We start from the raw sequence: 21,050 nt of genomic DNA, 5'->3' as shown, positions 1-21,050 counted from the left end.
CACCCCTGTCTAGACCAGAAAGACCTGGCCGCGCCACTCTACTGATTCTTCCCTCTCTCTCCTGCCTCATTAATTTTTCCAGCTCTACTGAATCGGTCCCATCAGCATCCTAACAGGCTATTATTTCTTTCATCTTAAAAACCACTCCCTCTCTTGTTCCTTCTTCTCTGGCTATGGCCCCATTTCTTCTCCTTCTCTGTAGAAGGAGAAGCGTTGTCTCTGTGCTCTGTCACTCAGTTCCCTCCTATTTTCTCTTGAACCCACTACGCTCCTTTCCCCTCTACCATTCCACAAAACTGTTCTGATCAAGTTCACTGATGACTTCTACGTTGTCAGATCCCAAGGTCAATTAAAGCTCAGTCCTCATCCCCTTTGACCCACTACCAGCCTTGAGCCCCGTTGACCCCTCTTTTCCTGCTAGAAACTTCTTCACTTGGCTTCCAGTAGACCCCATTCTTCAGGTTTTCTTCCGATTTCCCTGGCCATTCCTTCTCCATCTTCTTTGCTGCTTCTTCCTCATCTCCCTGACCTCTAAATGCTATAGTGCTCAGTCCCTGAACCTTTTCTTTATCTATGCTCACTCCCGTGGTGATTGATCTCATTTAGTCTCACAGCTTTAATTAGCATATATATGGTGATGACTCTCAAAATGTCCCCCCTTAGCCTGGAGGTCTCCCTTAGGCACCAAGGTTTGTATGTCCAACTGTTTCCTCAACAGATCCATTTAGATATCAGTTTCATATTCAAATTTAATACATATGTTGAAAATTGAGCCACTGATCGTCCTCCCAGAAACCTAGCACACCCAGTCTTGCCCCTTTCTGTAGTTCCAGTTGCTTTGACCAAAAGCCTTCGATGACCAGATTCACTTTCACTCCCCTCTCTTTCTCACACATTCCACACCCAATTCAACAGCAAATCCTACCAGCTCTACTTACAAAACAGATGTCAAATTCAACTACTTCTCACCACCTCTACTACTACCATCCTGGCTCAAGCCACTATCCTCTCTCACCTGGATAAATGCAATAGCCAATCTGATCTCCCTGCTTACACCTTTATAATAAATTCTAAACTCAGCAGCCAGAGTGCTCTAGTTCAAAGTGCAAGTTAGATCATACCATTCCTCTGCCCAAAACCTTTCAAAGAATCCCCATATGACTCATTCAGAAATACAGTCCTTACTCTGACCTAGGAGATGGGATCTGTCCTCCACCTCAAGTTTCCATCTTCATCTCCGACACTTTTCCCTGCCTCATTCTGCTACCGCCCCACTTGTTCCTTGCTGTTTCTGGGACACACCAAGCATGACCCTGCCTCAGGGCCCTTGTACATGCTATTCTCTTTGCCTGGAATGTTCTTCTAAGATACCTGCACAGCTTATTCTCTCACCTTCTTTTTGTCTTTACTCAAATATCACCTTCTCAGTGAGGCCTTCTCTAGCCACTCCAAAATCGAACCCCAAGACCTCCTATCCCTTTCTTGCTTTATTATTCTCCTTAGTACTTGTAACTACTATGTCATATGCTTTATTTTTCATGTTTATTATGAATGCCCCCATTAGAACATAAAAGCTCCATGAGGCAGAGAGTTTATTGTTTGCTGCTGAACCCTCCTACAACAGTACCTCTGTGTGTTAACTGTTCAATAAACTTGTTGACTGAAATAAGAATGGACATGGAGGGACTTCCCTGGTGGTCCAGAGGTTAAGAATCCGCCTGCCAATGCAGGGGACACAGGTTAGATCCCTGGTCCGGGAAGATCCCATATGCCGCAGGGCAACTAAGCCCGTGCGCCACAACTACTGAGCCTGCGCTCTAGAGCCCATGAGCCACAACTACTGAGCCCACGTGTCACAACTACTGAAGCCCGAGTGCCTAGAGCCCGTGCTCCGCAACAATAGAAGCCACCGCAATGAGAAGCGTGCACACTGCAATGAAGAGTAGCCCCTGCTCGCCGCAACTAGAGAAAGCCCGTGAGCAGCAATGAAGACCCAGCACAGCCAAAAAAAAAAAAAAAAAAAAAGAATGGACATGGATTGCTCTGAAACTATAAAGTAAAAATGGACGTAAGTGCAATAGCCGGAAGACAACCAACCTTAGTCATCTTTTTAAAAAATCACTTGTCCATGCCAACACTCTAGGAAATGGTATACTCTTAAAAGTCCCTGGTAATTAATTTGAACATGTGTTTAGTTGCTCGAGAGAAAATATGAAACTGGAAAAACTGCCTGTTACATGGAGGGAAAAGTTGTTATAAAAGCAAGAGGGTTATAGAATTTTTACTATGTGCTTTTTCACGGATGCCTTTCAGAGAGGAATGCTGTCCTGCCATGTATGAAGAGAAATACTGCTGTCCCACCAGGAGGACATAAACTCTGAGTTGCGCTTCCTTGAAATCAAGTGATGCATTTGTATTTCAGCTGTAAAAGGGAAGGGCATCAGCTTCAGTGAGGGGATAACTAATCATTCCTGTTGATGTTCAGCATTCTATATGAGAATCAGATTAATAACCACTTACTGAGCCTGTACTAGGAGCTAGGCACTGTGCTCAGTCCTTTAGATACATTATTTCATTTAGTCCATCATAAAACCCTTTTGAAGTAATACCCTGATGACATAGCTGATGATATAACAGTCTCAGACAGATCATTTGCCCAAGTTAACACAGCTAAGTAGGGATTTGGACCCAGGTCTATCTGATTTTAAAGTCCATACTTTTAGCTGTACTGTCTGTGATCTTGGTCATACTGGTATAATCTAAATGGGTGAGAGTGACAAACTTTGTATATGAAAAAAATCCTGATGACAACTTTGAGCACTGATCTGCCCTACAGCTTAAGTCATTTTTATAGGGGAAAAAAAGCCCTTTAGGTGTCTAGTAAGTCCTAGAAGTGTAAGTGAAAATCAGATGCAATTTTTTTTATTTTGAGGTCAAGTTTAATGTTAAGTATTTCATTCCAGTTACTTCAAACGCTCTGAGATAGTTAGGTTAAACACAAAAAGCATTAGTAATACATTGAGCTCCAGTACACAAAGTAAACAAACACTACATACTGATTAAAGTCTGAATTTAAAAGAAATCATCTCTCCCAGCAGCATGTGACACAACACCCATTTAAGAATTAAAGAGAAAAACTAATAAACTGAAGTCAATGCCAAGACACTTTTTTTCAAAAGTTTTATAAAACAGACTAAACCAAGCAAGGATGCACACATCTACCAAGCTGAAACACGTGGTAGGGCAAATTAACTTAATCTGTCCTTGATATAACACTTTATGAAAACATAAAAAATATAAACTTGATAATCAATGATTAACTATGTCAGTGCTACTTTAAGAAATCACATTTTCAAATCATACATCACCTAAGGGTAATTTAAACACCAAATAAAGAGATAATTTGCCTTCTGAAAAGGATAAGCTGTATTCACTAAACTTTAAATCAAAAAATTATTAAAAAATCCAAGAGATTAAACAGGTAAGCATACCAGTTGCACTTTAAAAGAACATACTCCTACATAGATATTACATCACCAAGACTTCTGTAAAGGGCTGGGGTGCTTTTTTTAAAAATCCTATTTTCTTTCACACACTATTAAAAAGCTCCAAATGATCTTAAAACATATAGGAGAAAGCTCATATACATGTTAAAGAAACTGGTTGCCTTTGGTTCATGAAATCAAATTTTACAGAAGCTACATTACAATATAATTCACTTTATATTTTAATATTAAAACTTTTAACATTAAAACATTTGTAGACAAATTACTTATTTAGTCATTTTCTTACAAAGTGGCTAAATAAGTCACTACAACTCAGCTACCTGTCCACCATGATGTGAAACCGTATCATGGTAGAGAACAAAAAAAAAAACCTCACTCTGCTCTTATACCTTATAAGTGAGATTAATAAAAGAACTCAAAGACTGATAAATCTATTGAAGACTGAAATCTTACAGCCATTCAGTCAACTTTTAACACTAAAACTAAAACATTAAAATTAACATTTTAACATTAAAACTTTTTAAATGTTAATATTTTAAGAAAATAAAAGTCATTAAGAGTAGCTAGCAGGATCTTTTGATATCAGGCAGTCTACAAGACTGAATAATCATGTGAAATATACGTCCATCTGCCCCTTGTAAGTCTCATCTGACTCAAAGTTAGTAAGCCAATATAATAAATATGAAATAGCTTATACAAGCCAACTTTTAACCCAGTATACAGTAATTATAATAAATACATTTGAAAACTGAAAAAGGCAAACCAAAAACACCTAGGGTGAATATATAGATGCTCTCTAACACCACATTGCACCTGTGCCTAGCTACTTTGACTAGGAGTGTCTCACAACTATGACTGATCTTTGGGTGTGTCTCTAACAAGATGAACCGAACCTGTTTACTTCATTACCTGGACAGGTATTAACTAGTGAAGTCGCCACCCTGCTAGTCTCTTCCCAGCTTTCCCCAGCAAAGAAGGCACCTCAGCTGCCATGTTGAAGATGCTCTTTCTTGTTCTAGCACATGTTCCCTCCCATAACACCTTAAGAACATCCTCAGCATTCATTCATCAGATAATGCTTTTTCTAGGTCATTGGATAGTATATAATTGGGACCCTACTCACATGTGTTAAAATGAGATCTAGTATGTTGAAATGAGATCTAGGAGCCCACGTTGTGCTTCTGCACTTCACACACACTGTGTATAATTACATATCTCTTCCTCATTTTAAGTGATCGCAACACTCGATTTTTTTAACATCTTTATTGGAGTATAATTGCTTTACAATGTTTTGTTAGTTTCTGCTGTATAACAAAGTGAATCAGCTTTATGTATACATATATCCCCATATCCCCTCCGTCTTGCATCTCCCTCCCTATCCCACCCCTCTAGGTGGTCACACAGCACGGAGCTAATCTCCCTGTGTGATGCAGCTGCTTCCCACTAGCTATCTATTTTACATTTGGTACTGTATATATGTCAGTGCCACTCTCTCACTTCGTCCCAGCTAGCTTTCCAAAGTTGAGAGTGGGCTGGATATAATTTAATCCAAAGCTTACATGTAAGGAATTTTGAGGATATATCATGCTAGAAGTGGCACCTACTGACAAAGCATGATGTTACAATCCAACTTTATCAGACATCATGAAAAAGGGGAGACAAACTAAGTTCTAGGAGTTATGTGTTTAGAGAGAAATATAAGGGTTCAGTGCTGTAGAAGGGAAGCAGCCAACACAATGACAATTCCAGTGTTCTACAGCTGCTGCTAAAGAGGATCTGCTACAGGTCCCTGTAGACAAAAGCCTGCTGCTACATTAGACAGCCCATCACACATGGTGTAGACTTTAATTTTGTCTGTAGAGTCTTCCATTTACTGGATATTTTTCCTTTATGATCTTAACATTAGTTAATCAAAAACAACTGGGCTACAGATCTGACCTTTCAAATTAGCTCACAGTTACAAATGCGTTTCATCTGAGTGAGAAATATGCAGACTCTATTGTCATCTTACCTATTTGTTACTCATCTGTCTTCTAGCATCTTATCTACTAATTATAATAAAGTAATACAACTGTGGGCTGCCAACCATGAACTCAGGTTCAAATAAAAATCTGTAACCAGCAGTGATACTTTCCACAGAAGTACCTTTGTGTTATAGGGAGAATTTTGCAACTTATATCTTTTTTGGCCACATGCCCTATCTTCCATCTTTGCTAGAGGAGGGACCAGTTTAATAGGTTGGTCCTCTGCTGATGTTGTTTCCCAGTACTTCACACTGTTAAAAATACGCAGCAATGTAGTCTTAAACCATTCCTTACAAAATGGCTAAAATAAGTCACTACAACTCAGCTACCTGGCCACCATGATGTGAAACTGTATCATGGCAGAAAACAAAACAAAACAAAAAAGCTTCACTCTGCTCTTCAGTAGTAAATATTCCTTATAAATGAGGTTAATAAAAGAACTCAAAGAGTGATAAATCTGTTGAAGGCTGAAATCTTATAGCCATTCAGTCAACTCTTAAATATTAGTGTTGGTAAGAAAAGGGTACAGGTATTCCAAAGACAACGAAACATTCAATACGTATTTTTGTTAACATTATTATTAATTCAAAATGTATTTAAATTATTGACATTATTAATTCAATATGTATTTAAATTATTGACATTGCATTAGTGTGTGCCTGACATTTGAGAAATTAAAGAATTCTTAACTAAAGAAGGAAGCCACATGAAGTCAAATACAAGAAGTCATGGAAAAGGACTCCTAGAGATAATGTCTCCATGGTAGGGATGGGTAATACTTTCCATTCTGTTCTCTCTTCACGTTCATTTGTTTACCTGGCCCATGAGAGCTTCACAAACGTTGAGTGAGGCAAGGGAGATGAGGGAATTAGGTATTTCTGTTTTGAGGTGTATTTGGGGATAGCCAAGGCAGAGCTATGCCAATTGAAGAGGAGTCTCCAAGGTGTCTGCTGACTCCTGAACACAACTGGCCAGATGATCTCACTAAGGCTCCTGGCAACTCCAGCTCTTCACCTTGGTAGTTTTTTCTGTTACACATCTAGATGGACTGCAGGCCAACTACTATAAGTATTTATCTATGTGTGTAGGATGTGTGTGTGTGTGTGTGTGTGTGTGTGTGTGTAGGAGGGGAGGGAGGGAGAGGGAGAGAGGGAGAGAGGGAGGGAGAGAGAGAGGGAGGGAGGGAGGGAGGGAGGGAGGGGGAGAGAGAGAGAGAGAGAGAGAGAGAGAGAGAGAGAGAGAGAGAGAGAGAGAGAGAGAGAGAGAACAGACTCTCTGGATAAATAACTATAGAAGCCTGAATAGTACAGCCCTCACAATTGCACTATGGTCTATTTCCCAAAGGAAACACTAAACTTATTGGTATCTTCTTTGTCAATCATGGGATAGCATGCTGCCTATGTAGCTGAATTCAGGGACAACTAATTCTGGCCTGTTGATGAAAATCTTTGGTCATGTTCAAGATTGTTCTAATGCAGGCTGATCAGTAGACTTTAAGCCTTAGCTTTACAACAACATTGAGTGTTTTGAATTAGCACATAAGAACTACTAGATCTTCTGTTTCAATTTCATAATCTATTATAATGAAAGCAATTCTCAGAAGAGCAGAAATACAAGAGAGGCAGCATTGTATACAGGGCTTTGGTCCTAGCTCAGCAGCTTGCTGAGCTGCACTACCTGGAACAAATTAAATAACCTCCTGTATCTGTACAGTGAGAAAGTTGGATTCAGATTTTAAGATATCATGGACCAATAAAAGTTTTAAAAACAAAGAAGGCAGCAATGACACAGCTGCCATTTTTTTTTTTGGCCAGGTATGGACATAAAAACAAAAAACATAAACCTATCATTTACTATCACCATCATTTCATAAAATACAGAATAGGTCTAACTCCTCAAAATTAGGAGGACATATCTTATAATAAGAAGCAATCCTTTAAATGGAAAAAGTTTAGCTTTAAAAATCTCATGGCCTGTTGTCTTTATTTTCCTCACTTCACCATGGACCAGTAAAAACTCTTCACTGGCGAGGGCACGGGCTAAAGGTCAATGTTTGGGAACACCTGGACTAGGTAATTTTCAAGGTCCAAGGCTCAAACCTAAAATTCTAACTTTAGGTGCTCTGTTGTATTTCTTTCATTCTATATTATAGTCTAGAGTAGATGCCTCAGTGAAGGACAGTATAGATGCTTAGATTTTTGAAGATCAGAAATATATGTAAATCAGTTTGAGAAACAGTAACTAGGATAAGCTTCAATTTACTGGAGAAAATATACACTACTACAGATTCAACTTCATCAAGATTAATGAACCATTCACTGGACACTTACACTTATTAAGCTCATTTTACAGATGAGGAAATTGAGGCAAAGAAAGCTAAATAGCTTGTCAAAGACACACCGCCTCAGTAGCCAGAACTGGAACTCCAATCTGTGACTCCATTTTTTGGTAGTACTCAAAAGAAGAAGATTGTATTTAGATTTTAAGTATCACTTCCCCTTTCATAAGTGAGTGACAGATAGTTTAAATTTTAGAAGTTGCCCAGAGTAAAAAGCTTTCCTATTTTACTTTCCCAAATATTGCCTTTTTAACACAAACATAAATACTGGCAGGGCTTTTCTAATATAAAGAGAGGAAAAATGCCTGTTAGTTTGGTCACTTAGATTTCTCCAAAAGCTGACAAGATTGCAAATTTAGAATTTTTAAAGGACAAATACTTACAGATTTCCTCTTTTTCTCTTAAGAAGAATCCGTGTATCTTTCGTGACTCCAATCTGCAATAAGAGACAACATTTATGTGTATAGTGACATGAGAAAAGATCCCCTTTAAAAAGAAACCTCGGACTTCCCTGGTGGCGCAGTGGTTAAGAATCTGCCTGCCAGTGCAGGGGACACTGGTTCAAGCCCTGGTCCGGGAAGATCCCACATGCTGCAGAGCAACTAAGCCCATGCACCACAACTACTCAGCCTGCGCTCTAGAGCCCACAAACCACAACTACTGTAGCCTGTGCACGCAGAGCCTGTGTTCCGCAGCAAGAAAAGCCACCGAAATGAGAAGCCCACGCACTGCAACAAAGAGTAGCCCCCGCTCGCCACAACTAGAGAAAGCCTGCACACAGCAACAAAGACCCAATGCAGCCAAAAATAAAAATAAATAAAATTTTAAAAATAACTAAATAAAAAGAAACCTCACGTGCTGTTTCACATTACCTGTGCATGATAAACCAGGTACCAAAGGAAAAACAAGAAATGACTAAAAGTCGTGCTATTGGGATCTCACAAAAGTAACTGAGCCTGGCTCTAAGAAACAGTAATCAAAACTCTACAAGTGGGGTTCACCCCAGGAATGCAAGGATTCTTCAATATATGCAAATCAATCAATGTGATACACCATATTAAAAAATTGAAGGGGAAAAACCATATGATCATCTCAATAGATGCAGAGAAAGCTTCTGACAAAATTCAACACCCATTTATGATAAAAACCCTCCAGAAAGTAGGCATAGAGAGAACTTACCTCAACATAATAAAGGCCATATATCACAAACCCACAGCCAACATCCTTCTCAATGGTGAAGAAATGAAACCATTGCCTCTAAGATCAGGAACAAGACAACGTTGTCCACTCTCACCACTATTATGCAACATAGTTTTGAAAGTTTTAGCCACAGCAATCAGAGAAGAAAAAGAAATAAAAGGAATCCAAATCGGAAAAGAAGTAAAGCTGTCACTGTTTGCAGATGACATGACACTATACATAGAGAATCCAAAACATGCTACCAGAAAACTGCTAGAGCTAATCAACGAATTTGGTAAAGTAGCAGGATACAAAATTAATGCACAGAAATCCCTTGCATTCTTATACACGAAGGATGAAAAATCTGAAAGAGAAATTAAGGAAACACTCCCATTTACCACTGCAACAAAAAGAATAAAATACCAAAGTGAGAGAGTGGCATGGACATATATACACCACCAAACATAAAATAGATAGCTAGTGGGAAGCAGCCACATAGCACAGGGAGATAAGCTAGGTGGTTTGTGACCACCGAGAGGGGTGGGACAGGGAGGGTGGGAGGGAGGGAGATGCAAGAGGGAAGAGATACGGGAACATATGTATATGTATAACTGATTCACTTTGTTATAAAGCAGAAACTAACACACCATTGTAAAGCAATTATACTCCAATAAAGATGTTTTAAAAAAAAAGAAAAAACCTAGCAATAAACCTACCTAAGGAGACGAAAGACCTGTATGCAGAAAACTATAAGACACTGATGAAAGAAATTAAAGATGATACAAACAGATGGAGAGATATACCATGTTCTTGGATTGGAAGAATCAACGTTGTGAAAATGACTATACTACCCAATGCAATCTACAGATTCAGTGCAATCCCTATCAAACTACCAATGGCATTTTTCACAGAACTAGAACAAAAAATTTCACAATTTGTATGGAAACACAAAAGACCCCAAATAGCCAAAGCAATCTTGAGAAAGAAAAACGGAGCTGGAGGAATCAGGCTCCCAGACTTCAGACTACACTACAAAGCTGCAGTAATCAAGACACTACGGTACTGGGACAAAAACAGAAATATAGATCAATGAAACAGATAGAAAGCCCAGAGATAAACCCACGCACATATGGTCACCTTATTTTTGATAAAGGAGGCAAGAATATACAATGGAGAAAAGACAGCCTCTTCAATAAGTGGTACTGGGAAAACTGGACAGCTACATGGACCATTATATTTTAGAATGATGATAATCAATTTTAGCCAAACAGAAAATCCTTCATTTTACTCCTAATCAAAAATTATTCTTTTCAATGCTAGAAGAACATATAAATTGTATATCCATGACAACAATGAATATTTCTTTATGTAGTTAAATCTGCAATATTCAGGGGTAAGTTCTTTGTTTCACTTTCTAAGTTTTGAAGCAATGTTTATTTATACTACACCCACTATCTTTACCCTAGCTCAAAGACAGAGTCTAGTTTGAATGTGAAGAGAAATACTTCAACTCTAGCTAAGAATTCTATTATCACACATTCTGTTACTTAACTTCTCCCCTTATAATTAGTATGGTAAATTATGTATATAAATTATATATATATACACACACACACATAGTTTTATCATTAGTATGGTTTTATATATATATGCACACATACACACACAATTTGCATAGCACACATATGTAAATTGTGTGTGTATAAAAATGACAAGTACCTAACCTACAATATAAGTACCAGACTTCACCTGGGATGGGAAGATAAACTACATGCATAGAAATTCCACCCCTTACTTCAAAAGTTGCACACTTTCAGAACTGAAATAGGCTTTAAAATGAGAGTAATGAACTAGTCTCTAAAAACAAACTCTCCCCCCCTCCCCTCCAAATGGACCAAAATAGGGTCTACTTTCTAGAACATTAGGAAAGCATCTTATATGCTTCCCTACACAGCAAAATTAAGAATTTCTTTCTAATCAGTATTGATTAGTTTTACTCTTAAGATGAATGTGGGGCTTCCCTGGTGGCACAGTGGTTGAGAGTCCGCCTGCTGATGCAGGGGACACGGGTTCGTGCCCTGGTCCGGGAATATTCCACATGCTGTGGAGCGGCTGGGCCCGTGAGCCATGGCCGCTGAGCCTGTGCGTCCGGAGCCTGTGCTCCACAATGGGAGAGGCCACAATAGTGAGAGGCCCACGTACCAAAAAAAAAAAAAAAAGATGAATGTGAGAATATTAGAAAACAAAAAAAGGTGCACTATCCCTATCCTTTTGATTACCTTGAATGAAACTAACAACAGTATCAAGAGGGAAAGGCACATTCTTTTTAAAAGCTCTCAATAGAACAACTGCATTTAAATAAGAATTTTTTAAAGCAACAAATATCAAAAATCTACTTGTAAGATCCACCTAAGATATAGCTTGACTATTAGGAAACAACCACTGGGGAAGAAAAATTTTAATAGATGAAAATTGCTGTCACATTGATAATTCTTGACTCAGGACCAACAATCCTTTTTTTTTTGCTTTTTTTAAAATTGTATTTTATTTATTTTTTTATACAGCAGGTACTTATTAGTCATCAATTTTATACACATCAGTGTATGCACGTCAATCCCAATCGTCCAATTCAGCACACAACCATCCCCACCCCGCCGCAGCTCTCCCCCCTTCGTGTCCATACGTTTGTTCTCTACATCTGTGTCTCAATTGCCCTGCAAACCAGCTCATCTGTACCATTTTTCTAGGTTCCACATACATGCGCTAATATACAATATTTGTTTTTCTCTTTTCTGACTTACTTCACTCTGTATGACAGTATTTAGATCCATCCACGTCTCAACAAATGAGTCAGTTTCATTCCCTTTTATGGCTGAGTAATATTCCATTGTATATATGCACGACATCTTCTTTATCCATTCGTCCATCGATGGGCATTTAGGTTGCTTCCATGACCTGGCTATTGTAAATAGCACTGCAGTGAACATTGGGGTGCATGTGTCTTATTGAATTAAGGTTTTCTCTGGGTATATGCCCAGAAGTGGAATTACTGGATCATATGGTAATTCTATTTTTAGTTTTTGAAGGAAACTCCATACTATTCTCCACAGTGGCTGTATCAATTTACATTCCCACCAACAGTGCAAGAGGGTTCCCTTTTCTCCACACCCTCTCCAGCATTTGTTGTTTGTAGATTTTCTGATGATGCCCATTCTAACTGGTGTGAGGTGATATCTCACTGTAGTTTTGATTTGCATTTCTCTAATAATTAGTGATGTTGAGCAGCTTTTCATGTGCTTCTTGGCCATCTGTATGTCTTCTTTGGAGAAATGTCTATTTAGGTCTTCTGCCCGTTTTGGGATTGGGTTGTTTCTTTCTTTAATATTGAGATGCATGAGCTCTTTATATATTTTGGAGATTAATCCTTTGTCCATTGATTCATTTGCAAATATTTTCTCCCATTCTGAGGGTTGTCTTTTCGTCTTGTCTATGGTTTCCTTTGCTGTGCAAAAGCTTTTAAGTTTGATTAGGTCCCATTTGTTTATTTTTGCTTTAATTACCATTACTCTAGGAGGTGAATCAAAAAGATCTTGCTGTGATTTATGTCAAAGAGTGTTCTTCCTATGTTTTCCTCTAAGAGTTTTATAGTGTCCGGTCTTACATTTAGTTCTCGAATCCGTTTGGAGTTTATTTTTGTGTATGGTGTTAGGGAGTGTTCTAATTTCATTCTTTACATGTAGCTGTCCAGTTTTCCCAACACCACTGATTGAAGAGACTGCCTTTTCTCCATTGTATATCCTTGCCTCCTTTGTCACAGATGAGTTGACCATAGGTGCGTGGGTTTATCTCTGGGCTTTCTATCTTGTTCCATTGATCTATGTTTCTGTTTTTGTGCCAGTACCATATAGTCTTTTGTGTGTGTGTGTGTGGTATGCGGGCCTCTCACTGCAGTGGCCTCTCCTGCTGTGGAGCACAGGCTCCAGATGCGCAGGCCCAGAGGCCATGGCTCATGGGCCTAGCCGCTCCGTGGCATGTGGGATCCTCCCGGACCGGGGAACGAACCCACGTCCCCTGCATCGGCAGGCGGACCCTCAACCAATGCGCCACCAGGGAAGCCCCCACATATTGTCTTGATTACTGTAGCTTTGTAGTATAGTCTGAAGTCAGGGAGTCTGATTCCACCAGCTAGGTTTTTTTCCCTCAAGACTGCTTTAGCTATTTGGGGTCTTTGTGTCTCCATACAAATTTTAAGATTTTTTGTTCTAGTTCCGTAAAAAATGCCATTGGTAATTTGATAGGGATTGCATTCAATCTGTAGATTGCTTTGGGTAGTATAGTAATTTTCACAATATCGATTATTCCAACCCAAGAACATGGTATATCTCTCCATCTGTTGGTATCATCTTTAATTTCTTTCATCAGTGTCTTATAGTTTTCTGCATGCAGATCTTTTGTCTCCCTGGGTAGATTTATTCCTAGGTATTTTATTCTTTTTGTTGCAGTGGTAAATGGGAGTGTTTCCTTAATTTCTCTTGCAGATGTTTCATCATTAGTGTATAGGAATGCAAGAGATTTTTGCGCATTAATTTTGTATCCTGCTACTTTACCAAGTTCATTGATTAGCTCTAGCAGTTTTCTGGTGGCATCTTTAGGATTCTCTATGTATAGTATCATGTCATCTGCAGACAGTGACAGTTTTACTTCTTTTCCAATTTGGATTCCTTTTATTTCTTTTTCTTCTCTGACTGCCATGGCTAGGACTGGAAAAACTATGTTGAAAAATTGTGGTGAGAGTGGACATCCTTGTCTTGTTCCTGATCTTAGAGGAAATGCTTTCAGTTTTTCACCATTGAGAATGATGTTTGCTGTGCGTTTGTCGTATATGGCCTTTATTATGTTGAGGGAGGTTCCCTCTATGCCCACTTTCTGGAGAGGTTTTATCATAAATGGGTGTTCAATTTTGTCAAAACCTTTTTCTGCATCTATTGAGATGATCATATGGTTTTTATTCTTTAATTTGTTAATATGGTGTATCACATTGATTGATTTATGTATATTGAAGAATCCTTGCATCCCTGGAATAAATCCCACTTGATCATGGTGTATGATCCTTTTAATGTGTTGTTGGATTCTGTTTGCTAGTACTTTGTTGAGGATTTTTGCACCTATATTTATCAGTGGTATTGGTCTCTAATTTTCTTTTTCGGTAGTATCATTGTCTGCTTTTGGTATCAGAGCGATGGTGGCCTCATAGAATGAGTTTGGGAGTGCTCCTTCCTCCACAATTTTTTGGAAGAGTTTGAGAAGGATGGGGGTTAGCTCTTCTCTAAGTGTTTGATAGAATTCACCTGTGAAACCTTCTGGCCCTTGACTTTTGTTTGTTGGAAGATTTTTAACCACAGTTTCAATTTCATTACTTGTGATTGGTCTGTTCATATTTTCTATTTCTTCCTGGTTCACTCTTAGGTTATACCTTTCTAAAAATGTGTCCATTTCTTCCAGGTTGTCCATTTTATTGGCATAGAGTTGCTTGTAGTAGTCTCTTAGGATGCTTTGTATTTCTGCAGTGTCTGTTGTAACTTCTCCTTTTTCATTTCTCATTTTGTTGCTTTGAGTCCTCTCCCTCTGTCTCTTGATGAGTCTGGCTAATGGTTTATCAATTTTGTTTATCTTCTCAAAGAACCAGCTTTTAGTTTTATTGATCTTTGCTATTGTTTTCTTTGTTTCTATTTCTTTCTGCTCTGACCTTTATGATTTCTTTCCTTCTACTAACTTTGGGTTTTGTTCTTCTTCCTCTACTTCCTTTAGGTGTAAGGTTAGATTGTTTATTTGAGATTTTTCTTGTTTCTTGAGGTAGGCTTGTATTGCTATAAACTTCCCTCTTAGAACTGCTTTTGCTGCATCCCATAGGTTTTGGATCGTCATGTTTTCTTTGTCATTTGTCTCTAGGTATTTTTTGATTTCCTCTTTGACTTCTTCATTGATCTCTTGGTTAATTAGTAACACATTGTTTAGCCTCCATGTGTTTGTGTTTTTTTACATTTTTTCCCTGTAATTCATTTCTAATCTCACAGTGTTGTGGTCAGAAAAGATGCTTGATATGATTTCAATTTTCTTAAATTTACTGAGGCTTGATTTGTGACCCAAGATGTGATCTATCCTGGAGAATGTTCTGTGTGCACTTGAGAAGAAAGTGTCATTTGCTGTTTTTGGATGGAATGTCCTATAAATATCAATTAAATCTATCTGGTCTATTGTGTCATTTAAAGCTTGTGTTTCCTTATGTATTTTCTGTTTGGGTGATCTGTCCATTGTTGTAACGGAGGTGTTAAAGTCCCCCACTATTATTGTGTTACTGTCAATTTCCTCTTTTATAGCTGTTAGCAGTTGCCTTATGTATTGAAGTGCTCCTATGTTGGGTGCATACATATTTATAATTGTTATATCTTCTTCTTGGATTGATCCCTTGATCATTATGTAGTGTCCTTCCTTGTCTCTTGTAGCATTCTTTATTTTAAAGTCTATTTTATCTGATATGAGTATTGCTACTGCAGCTTTCTTTTGGTTTCCATTTGCATGGAATATCTTTTTCCATCCCCTCACTTTCAGTCTGTATGTGTCCCTAGGTCTGAAGTGGGTCTCTTGTAGACAGCATATAGATGGGTCTTGTTTTCGTATCCATTCAGCAAGCCTGTGTCTTTTGGTTGGAGCATTTAATCCATTCATGTTTAAGGTAATTATCAATATATATCCTATTACTATTTTCTTAATTGTTTTGGGTTTGTTTCTGTAGGTCCTTTTCTTCTCTTGTGTTTCCCACTTAGAGAAGTTCCTTTAGCATTTGTTGTAGAGCTGGTTTGGTGGTGCTGAATTCTCCTAGTTTTTGCTTGTCTGTAAAGCTTTGATTTCTCCATCGAATCTGAATGAGATCTTTGCCGTGTAGAGTAATCTTAGTTGTAGGTTCTTCCCTTTCATCACTTTAAGTATATCATGCCACTCCCTTCTGGATTGTAGAGTTTCTGCTGAGAAATGAGCTGTTAACCTTCTGGGAGCTCCCATGCATGCTATTTGTCATTTTTCCCTTGCTGCTTTCAATAATTTTTCTTTGTCTTTAATTTTTGCCAATTAGATTACTATGTGTCTCGGCGTGTTTCTCCTTGGGTTTATCCTGTATGGGACTTGCTGCACTTCCTGGACTTGGGTGGCTATTTCCTTTCCCATGTTAGGGAAGTTTTCAACTATAATCTCTTCAAATATTTCCTCTGGTCCTTTCTCTCTCTCTTCTCCTTCTGGTGCCCCTATAATGCAAATGCTGTTGCATTTAATGTTGTCCCAGAGGTCTCTTAGGCTGTCTTCATTGCTTTTCATTCTTTTTTCTTATTCTGTTCCGCAGCAGTGAATTCCTCCATTCTGTCATCCAGGTCACTTATCCGTTCTTCTGTCTCAGTTATTCTGCTATTGATTCCTTCTAGTGTAGTTTTCATTTCAGTTATTTTATTGTTCATCTCTGCTTATTTGTTCTTTAATTCTTCTAGGTCTTTGTTAAACATTTCTTGCATCTTCTAGATCTTTGCCTCCGTTCTTTTTCCGAGGTCCTGAATCATCTTCACTATCATTATTCTGAATTCTTTTTCTGGAAGGTTGCCTATCTCCACTTCATTTAGATGTTTTTCTGGGGTTTTATCTTGTTCCTTCATCTAGTACATAACCCTCTGCCTTTTCATCTTGTCTATCTTTCTGTGAATGTGGTTTTTGTTCCACAGGATGCAGGACTGTAGTTCTTCTTGCTTCTGCTGTCCGCCCTCTAGGACCAGCAATCTTATGATTCTGATTTTAGAAAATGTTTTGGACAAATCGATTGCATAATATCAAACGCTGGACTTACCAAATCTCTTCCTTCCAAGTTTACTCAAGCTGTATGGTGATACATGAGTGATTCCAAATTCACAAGGCCTTTACTAAAATACTAAAGAACTGAATAATAGTTGAAAGAAGTATTTGTTAATTTAAGAGAACTTGACCAGAAATTACTGCTGTGTAACAAACCAAATGTTCCAAAAACTTGGACAATTTTTGCCAGAAGTTATATTTTGTTTTCGAAGGCAGGACTCAATAAATATACATACCGAAAGCACTAACGTAATGAACAATAAGCACTCGTGAAGCAATATTTTTTTATTAATTTTTATTGGAGTATAGTTGCTTTACAATTTTGTGTTAGTTTCTGCTATACAGCAAAGTACAGTTATTGAAGCAATAATTTTAGAAGAAAAGTATTAGCATTTTCCTCTACATTAAAGATGAGATTGACAAACTACTTGAAAAGGGAAAATATATTTTTAGAAACACAGACAGAGCTAAAATATGGCCTGTTTCAACAATTCTCAAAGTATCTGGGGCTGCCAGTTCGTTGTCATACTACTGTTTATAATATTACATCCCCCACTTTCATTTCTGCCAGGAATAATTTTTATTTGCTGAAACAGACAGCAATGCACTGGGGATCCATCAAAAGTAGTGCCAATTAAGAATAAAGAAATTATTCATTGTTCCCAAATGTATACAGAAAGGCACTTTTTATCCTGTTGACAGAAGTGTAAATTGATACAAGCTTTATAGAAAGCAATTTGGCAATAGGCATCTGGACGCTTGAAGTCATACATAACTCATGACTGAATAATTTCACTCTCTACTTCTACGAATATCCTAAGGAAATAGTCCGAGATGCACACACACAAAAAAAAATGTAGACAATAGTCACCATTGTGATATAAATAACAGAAAAACTAGAAACAACATCAAATGCCCAAGAGGAGATTGGTAAAATAATGATGTATCCTTATGATTGAATACGACACACTCATCAAGTGCAGTGTTGTCAAAGATACTTAAGGATATGAGAAAACAGTCAAGATATATGAAGTGAAATTGGTTTAAGATGCAAATTAACCAAATATATGCAGGCTACAATCTGAAATGTTAATCTCTGGGTTGTAGAATTATAGGTGACTTTTAGTTTTGTCCTTCTGTTTTTCTCTACATTTTCTAAAACTTCTGCAGTGAACATATTACTTTTATCATTCAACACATAAGTAGAAAACATAGCACCACTCTCAACTAATTCTAGCTTGTGTCTGTGTATATATGTATGTGTTGATAAGTGACAATGAGTATGGCCCTTAAGGCATTTGGCCCTATTCACGTGGTGAAGAAATGCTACAAAAGGAGCCAAAAGTTGACTTCAACCTCACTACGTGACACTTCTGTTTTTAAACTAGACTCAAAGTAAAATAAACTTCTTTCGCTCATGTAATATGATCTATGAAGTGAGATAAAATGAGTGGGTTTTTTTCTTGCTATAACTACAATGTTTCCTAAAGCTAAGCATCCCCGTGGTACCCTCTGTCAAAATGTGACTAACAAAAATTGACTACTACTGGCAAGTGAATAGACAATATCAAAAAGCCAGATAATCATGAGGGGTTCCATACAGATAGAAATTCTGTATCAATAATTTCCTTAAAGCCCAGAGTTCCACTCACTTATCCTATTAAAACAAACAGGAACTCAAATGCCAGATGATACCAGCATAAGATTTAATAGGTATGAGAAGAGTCATACTGGCACTCCTCTGCCCCATAAGGAAACCATTTTTCAGCTAACCAGACCCAGGCCCCTAACGGGAATTGAGGCCTCCCAGATGAAGGAGTCATGGGCAAAAGGCACCAACTGGGTATCCCTTCTTTGCTTACCACACAGGTGATGAGAGGGACGGTGAAGGGAGGGGATTTCAGAAGTCAGCTCTCCATCAGTACCCACTTGTTTACAACCTGAACTCTGGGACCAACTACTCAGAACTTTAGAGGATATCATCTTACCTAAGAATGTCTTGCTTCAGACGTTCCAATCAACTGTGGTATCAGCTTACTAATGTGTACTAGCTGACTTCAAAAAGCAGTAGGAGGCAGAAAAGGCTGAATCATTTCTTTCCCTCAAAGTTTTCATTTCAAAATGTTTCAGGCAACAGTAAAGTATCATTAAGTAATCTCACTTCCTGTAAGGCCCACACAGCTCTGTGTCCTGCAGTAACCTCAACAGGGCCTAGCAGCACCAAGTTCACAATGCTCAAAATTCTAAAAGGAACCCAGCTGCTACACATACAATTCCACTGCAATATACGATAATACATTTACTGGAAAATTAATGGTTTTACTCCAAAGTAAAGGGAAAGCTACCTGTGGCTGCTGGTTACCTCAATCGGGTTGAGCCAGTGCTTCTGAAGCTAAGCTCACAAATTTGAGCTCTATGTGAATTGGTTTAAACAAGGGTAATCACATTTCCCAGCTTGCCTAGGTCTGTCCCCTGGTTTACACATGTTGTCCCAGAGTAATTCTTATCAGAGTGTCCCCCCGCCTTTTTGCAAAAACATCCCTAAAGATGACCCTAGTAATAACCCTAACTCTGGTCGCATGGAGAACAAGGCAAGAATGTGTGGCTACATCAGCAAAAGCCTACCTTCACTACAGGAAAGACACTTCCAAGTACTAAGTCCTGACTGAATCCACAGTCATATACAAATGGGAAAATAAATGAAACAACCAGCTTTGTGCCATTTCACACACACACACACACAAACACACACACACAACTTTTTATTCCAAGTGTTTCAACGATATCTAATTACAACAATCTTAAATAGTTTATATACAACTGAGTATTTATAACCCAACTTCTAAAATCTAGAATTAAACTTTAATTAATAATTTCAAACTGAAGTCAATTCCTCATCTTACAAAGCACACACTTTTATATTAAGTACGTAAAGGACAAATCAGATCTGTTGTAAGAAAATATCTCCATGAATAGGTTTTTAATTCATATGACTTTTAAAGACTATAGTCCTATTTAAGAAGTTGTGTTTACCCTTTCACTAACTTAACCTAAGTCAGAGAAAAGGATATTGCCAACTTTAGCAAGCAAACAAAAATTCTAGCCTTGCGGGGAATATATACCTTACACTCATTTTTTAAAAATACGACCAATTACAACTTCCCATCTATGATTTTCTGGAAAATATGCGTTAGCAACCATAGAGTTGCATATCAAATGAGGTATTTGATTCCCAATCAATGATAAAAGACTAAAGCAAACCCGAGACTTTCCGGGCTAACCCAGATGCTGTAAGCTTAAGGACTTTTTCACATTATTTATAAGCTCCAGTTCTTGGAAGAGGTTGTACCCAGTACAGCCTAACGTTCAGTTTACTAAGAAAGATTTAACTTGGCCCTTAAAAAGACCACAGATGACAGGATAAGGCGCTATGCTTCATCAAAGGGTAAAGGGGGGAGGGAGCCGGGGAGGCGGGGAGGACAATGAAGCTCCAGTATCTATAACGCAGGGTCCTGCTGAGGTAGTTGTGAGCCAACGTGCTGGAGCCAGACGGCCTGGGTCCAGTTCCTGGCGCTACCACTTACTAGAGTGGGGTGACCTCGGGCAAGTTCTGTGCCCTCTGTGCCTCATCTGCTACAGCTCTAAAATGGAGGGAATACTACTCCTACCTCCCAGGACTGGTGTGAAACTTATAAATGAGTTGATCTCACAGCTCGAGCCATCACAAACTTCTTTTAGGTTCTCAAAAGCACGAAGCTTAATCTCTCACCTCTGCGTCTAGCACATCCTTTTCTCTCTGCCAAGAACATTCTCTTCTCCCTTTTCCTGGCTTCCTTTAGGTCTCAGTTTGAATGACGCTTCTAAAAAGGCTTCCTTGACCTCCCCGCTTTACGTCAGGTGCCTCTGCTGTTTCCTCTCCCAGCACAGCACCTAAACGCATTCAAGTTTCTGTTCCCCGGCTGGGCTGTAAGCGCTTTAAAGACAGAAGTCATCTCTGTCCCCATCGCTGCTATAATCCCCAGAACCTAGCACAGTACAGGTACACAGTAGGTGCTTACTAAATAGTTCTTGACTTAAATAACAAGTCATACTAAAGAGGAAGGAAACCAAAGA

At 38.5% G+C, this 21,050-nt stretch overlaps 1 protein-coding gene across 5 annotated transcripts in view; it reads right to left on the bottom strand.

Moving 5' to 3' along the window:
* Positions 1–21,050, bottom strand: part of ACSL4 (acyl-CoA synthetase long chain family member 4) — an 81,695-nt gene that overhangs the window by 45,904 nt on the left and 14,741 nt on the right. For all 5 annotated transcript variants that reach the window (XM_081222057.1, XM_081222060.1, XM_081222061.1 and 2 more), the window contains exon 2: positions 8,252–8,304. The gene's annotated coding sequence lies outside the window, so the exon portion shown is untranslated. The remainder of the gene's footprint in view (positions 1–8,251; positions 8,305–21,050) is intronic.

The sequence above is a fragment of the Mesoplodon bidens genome (assembly GCF_964165515.1).
Source record: "Mesoplodon bidens genome assembly, chromosome: X".
Lineage (NCBI taxonomy): Eukaryota > Metazoa > Chordata > Mammalia > Artiodactyla > Ziphiidae > Mesoplodon > Mesoplodon bidens.
Note: the sequence above shows the minus strand (reverse complement) of the source record. Positions and strands in the feature narration are given on the sequence as shown.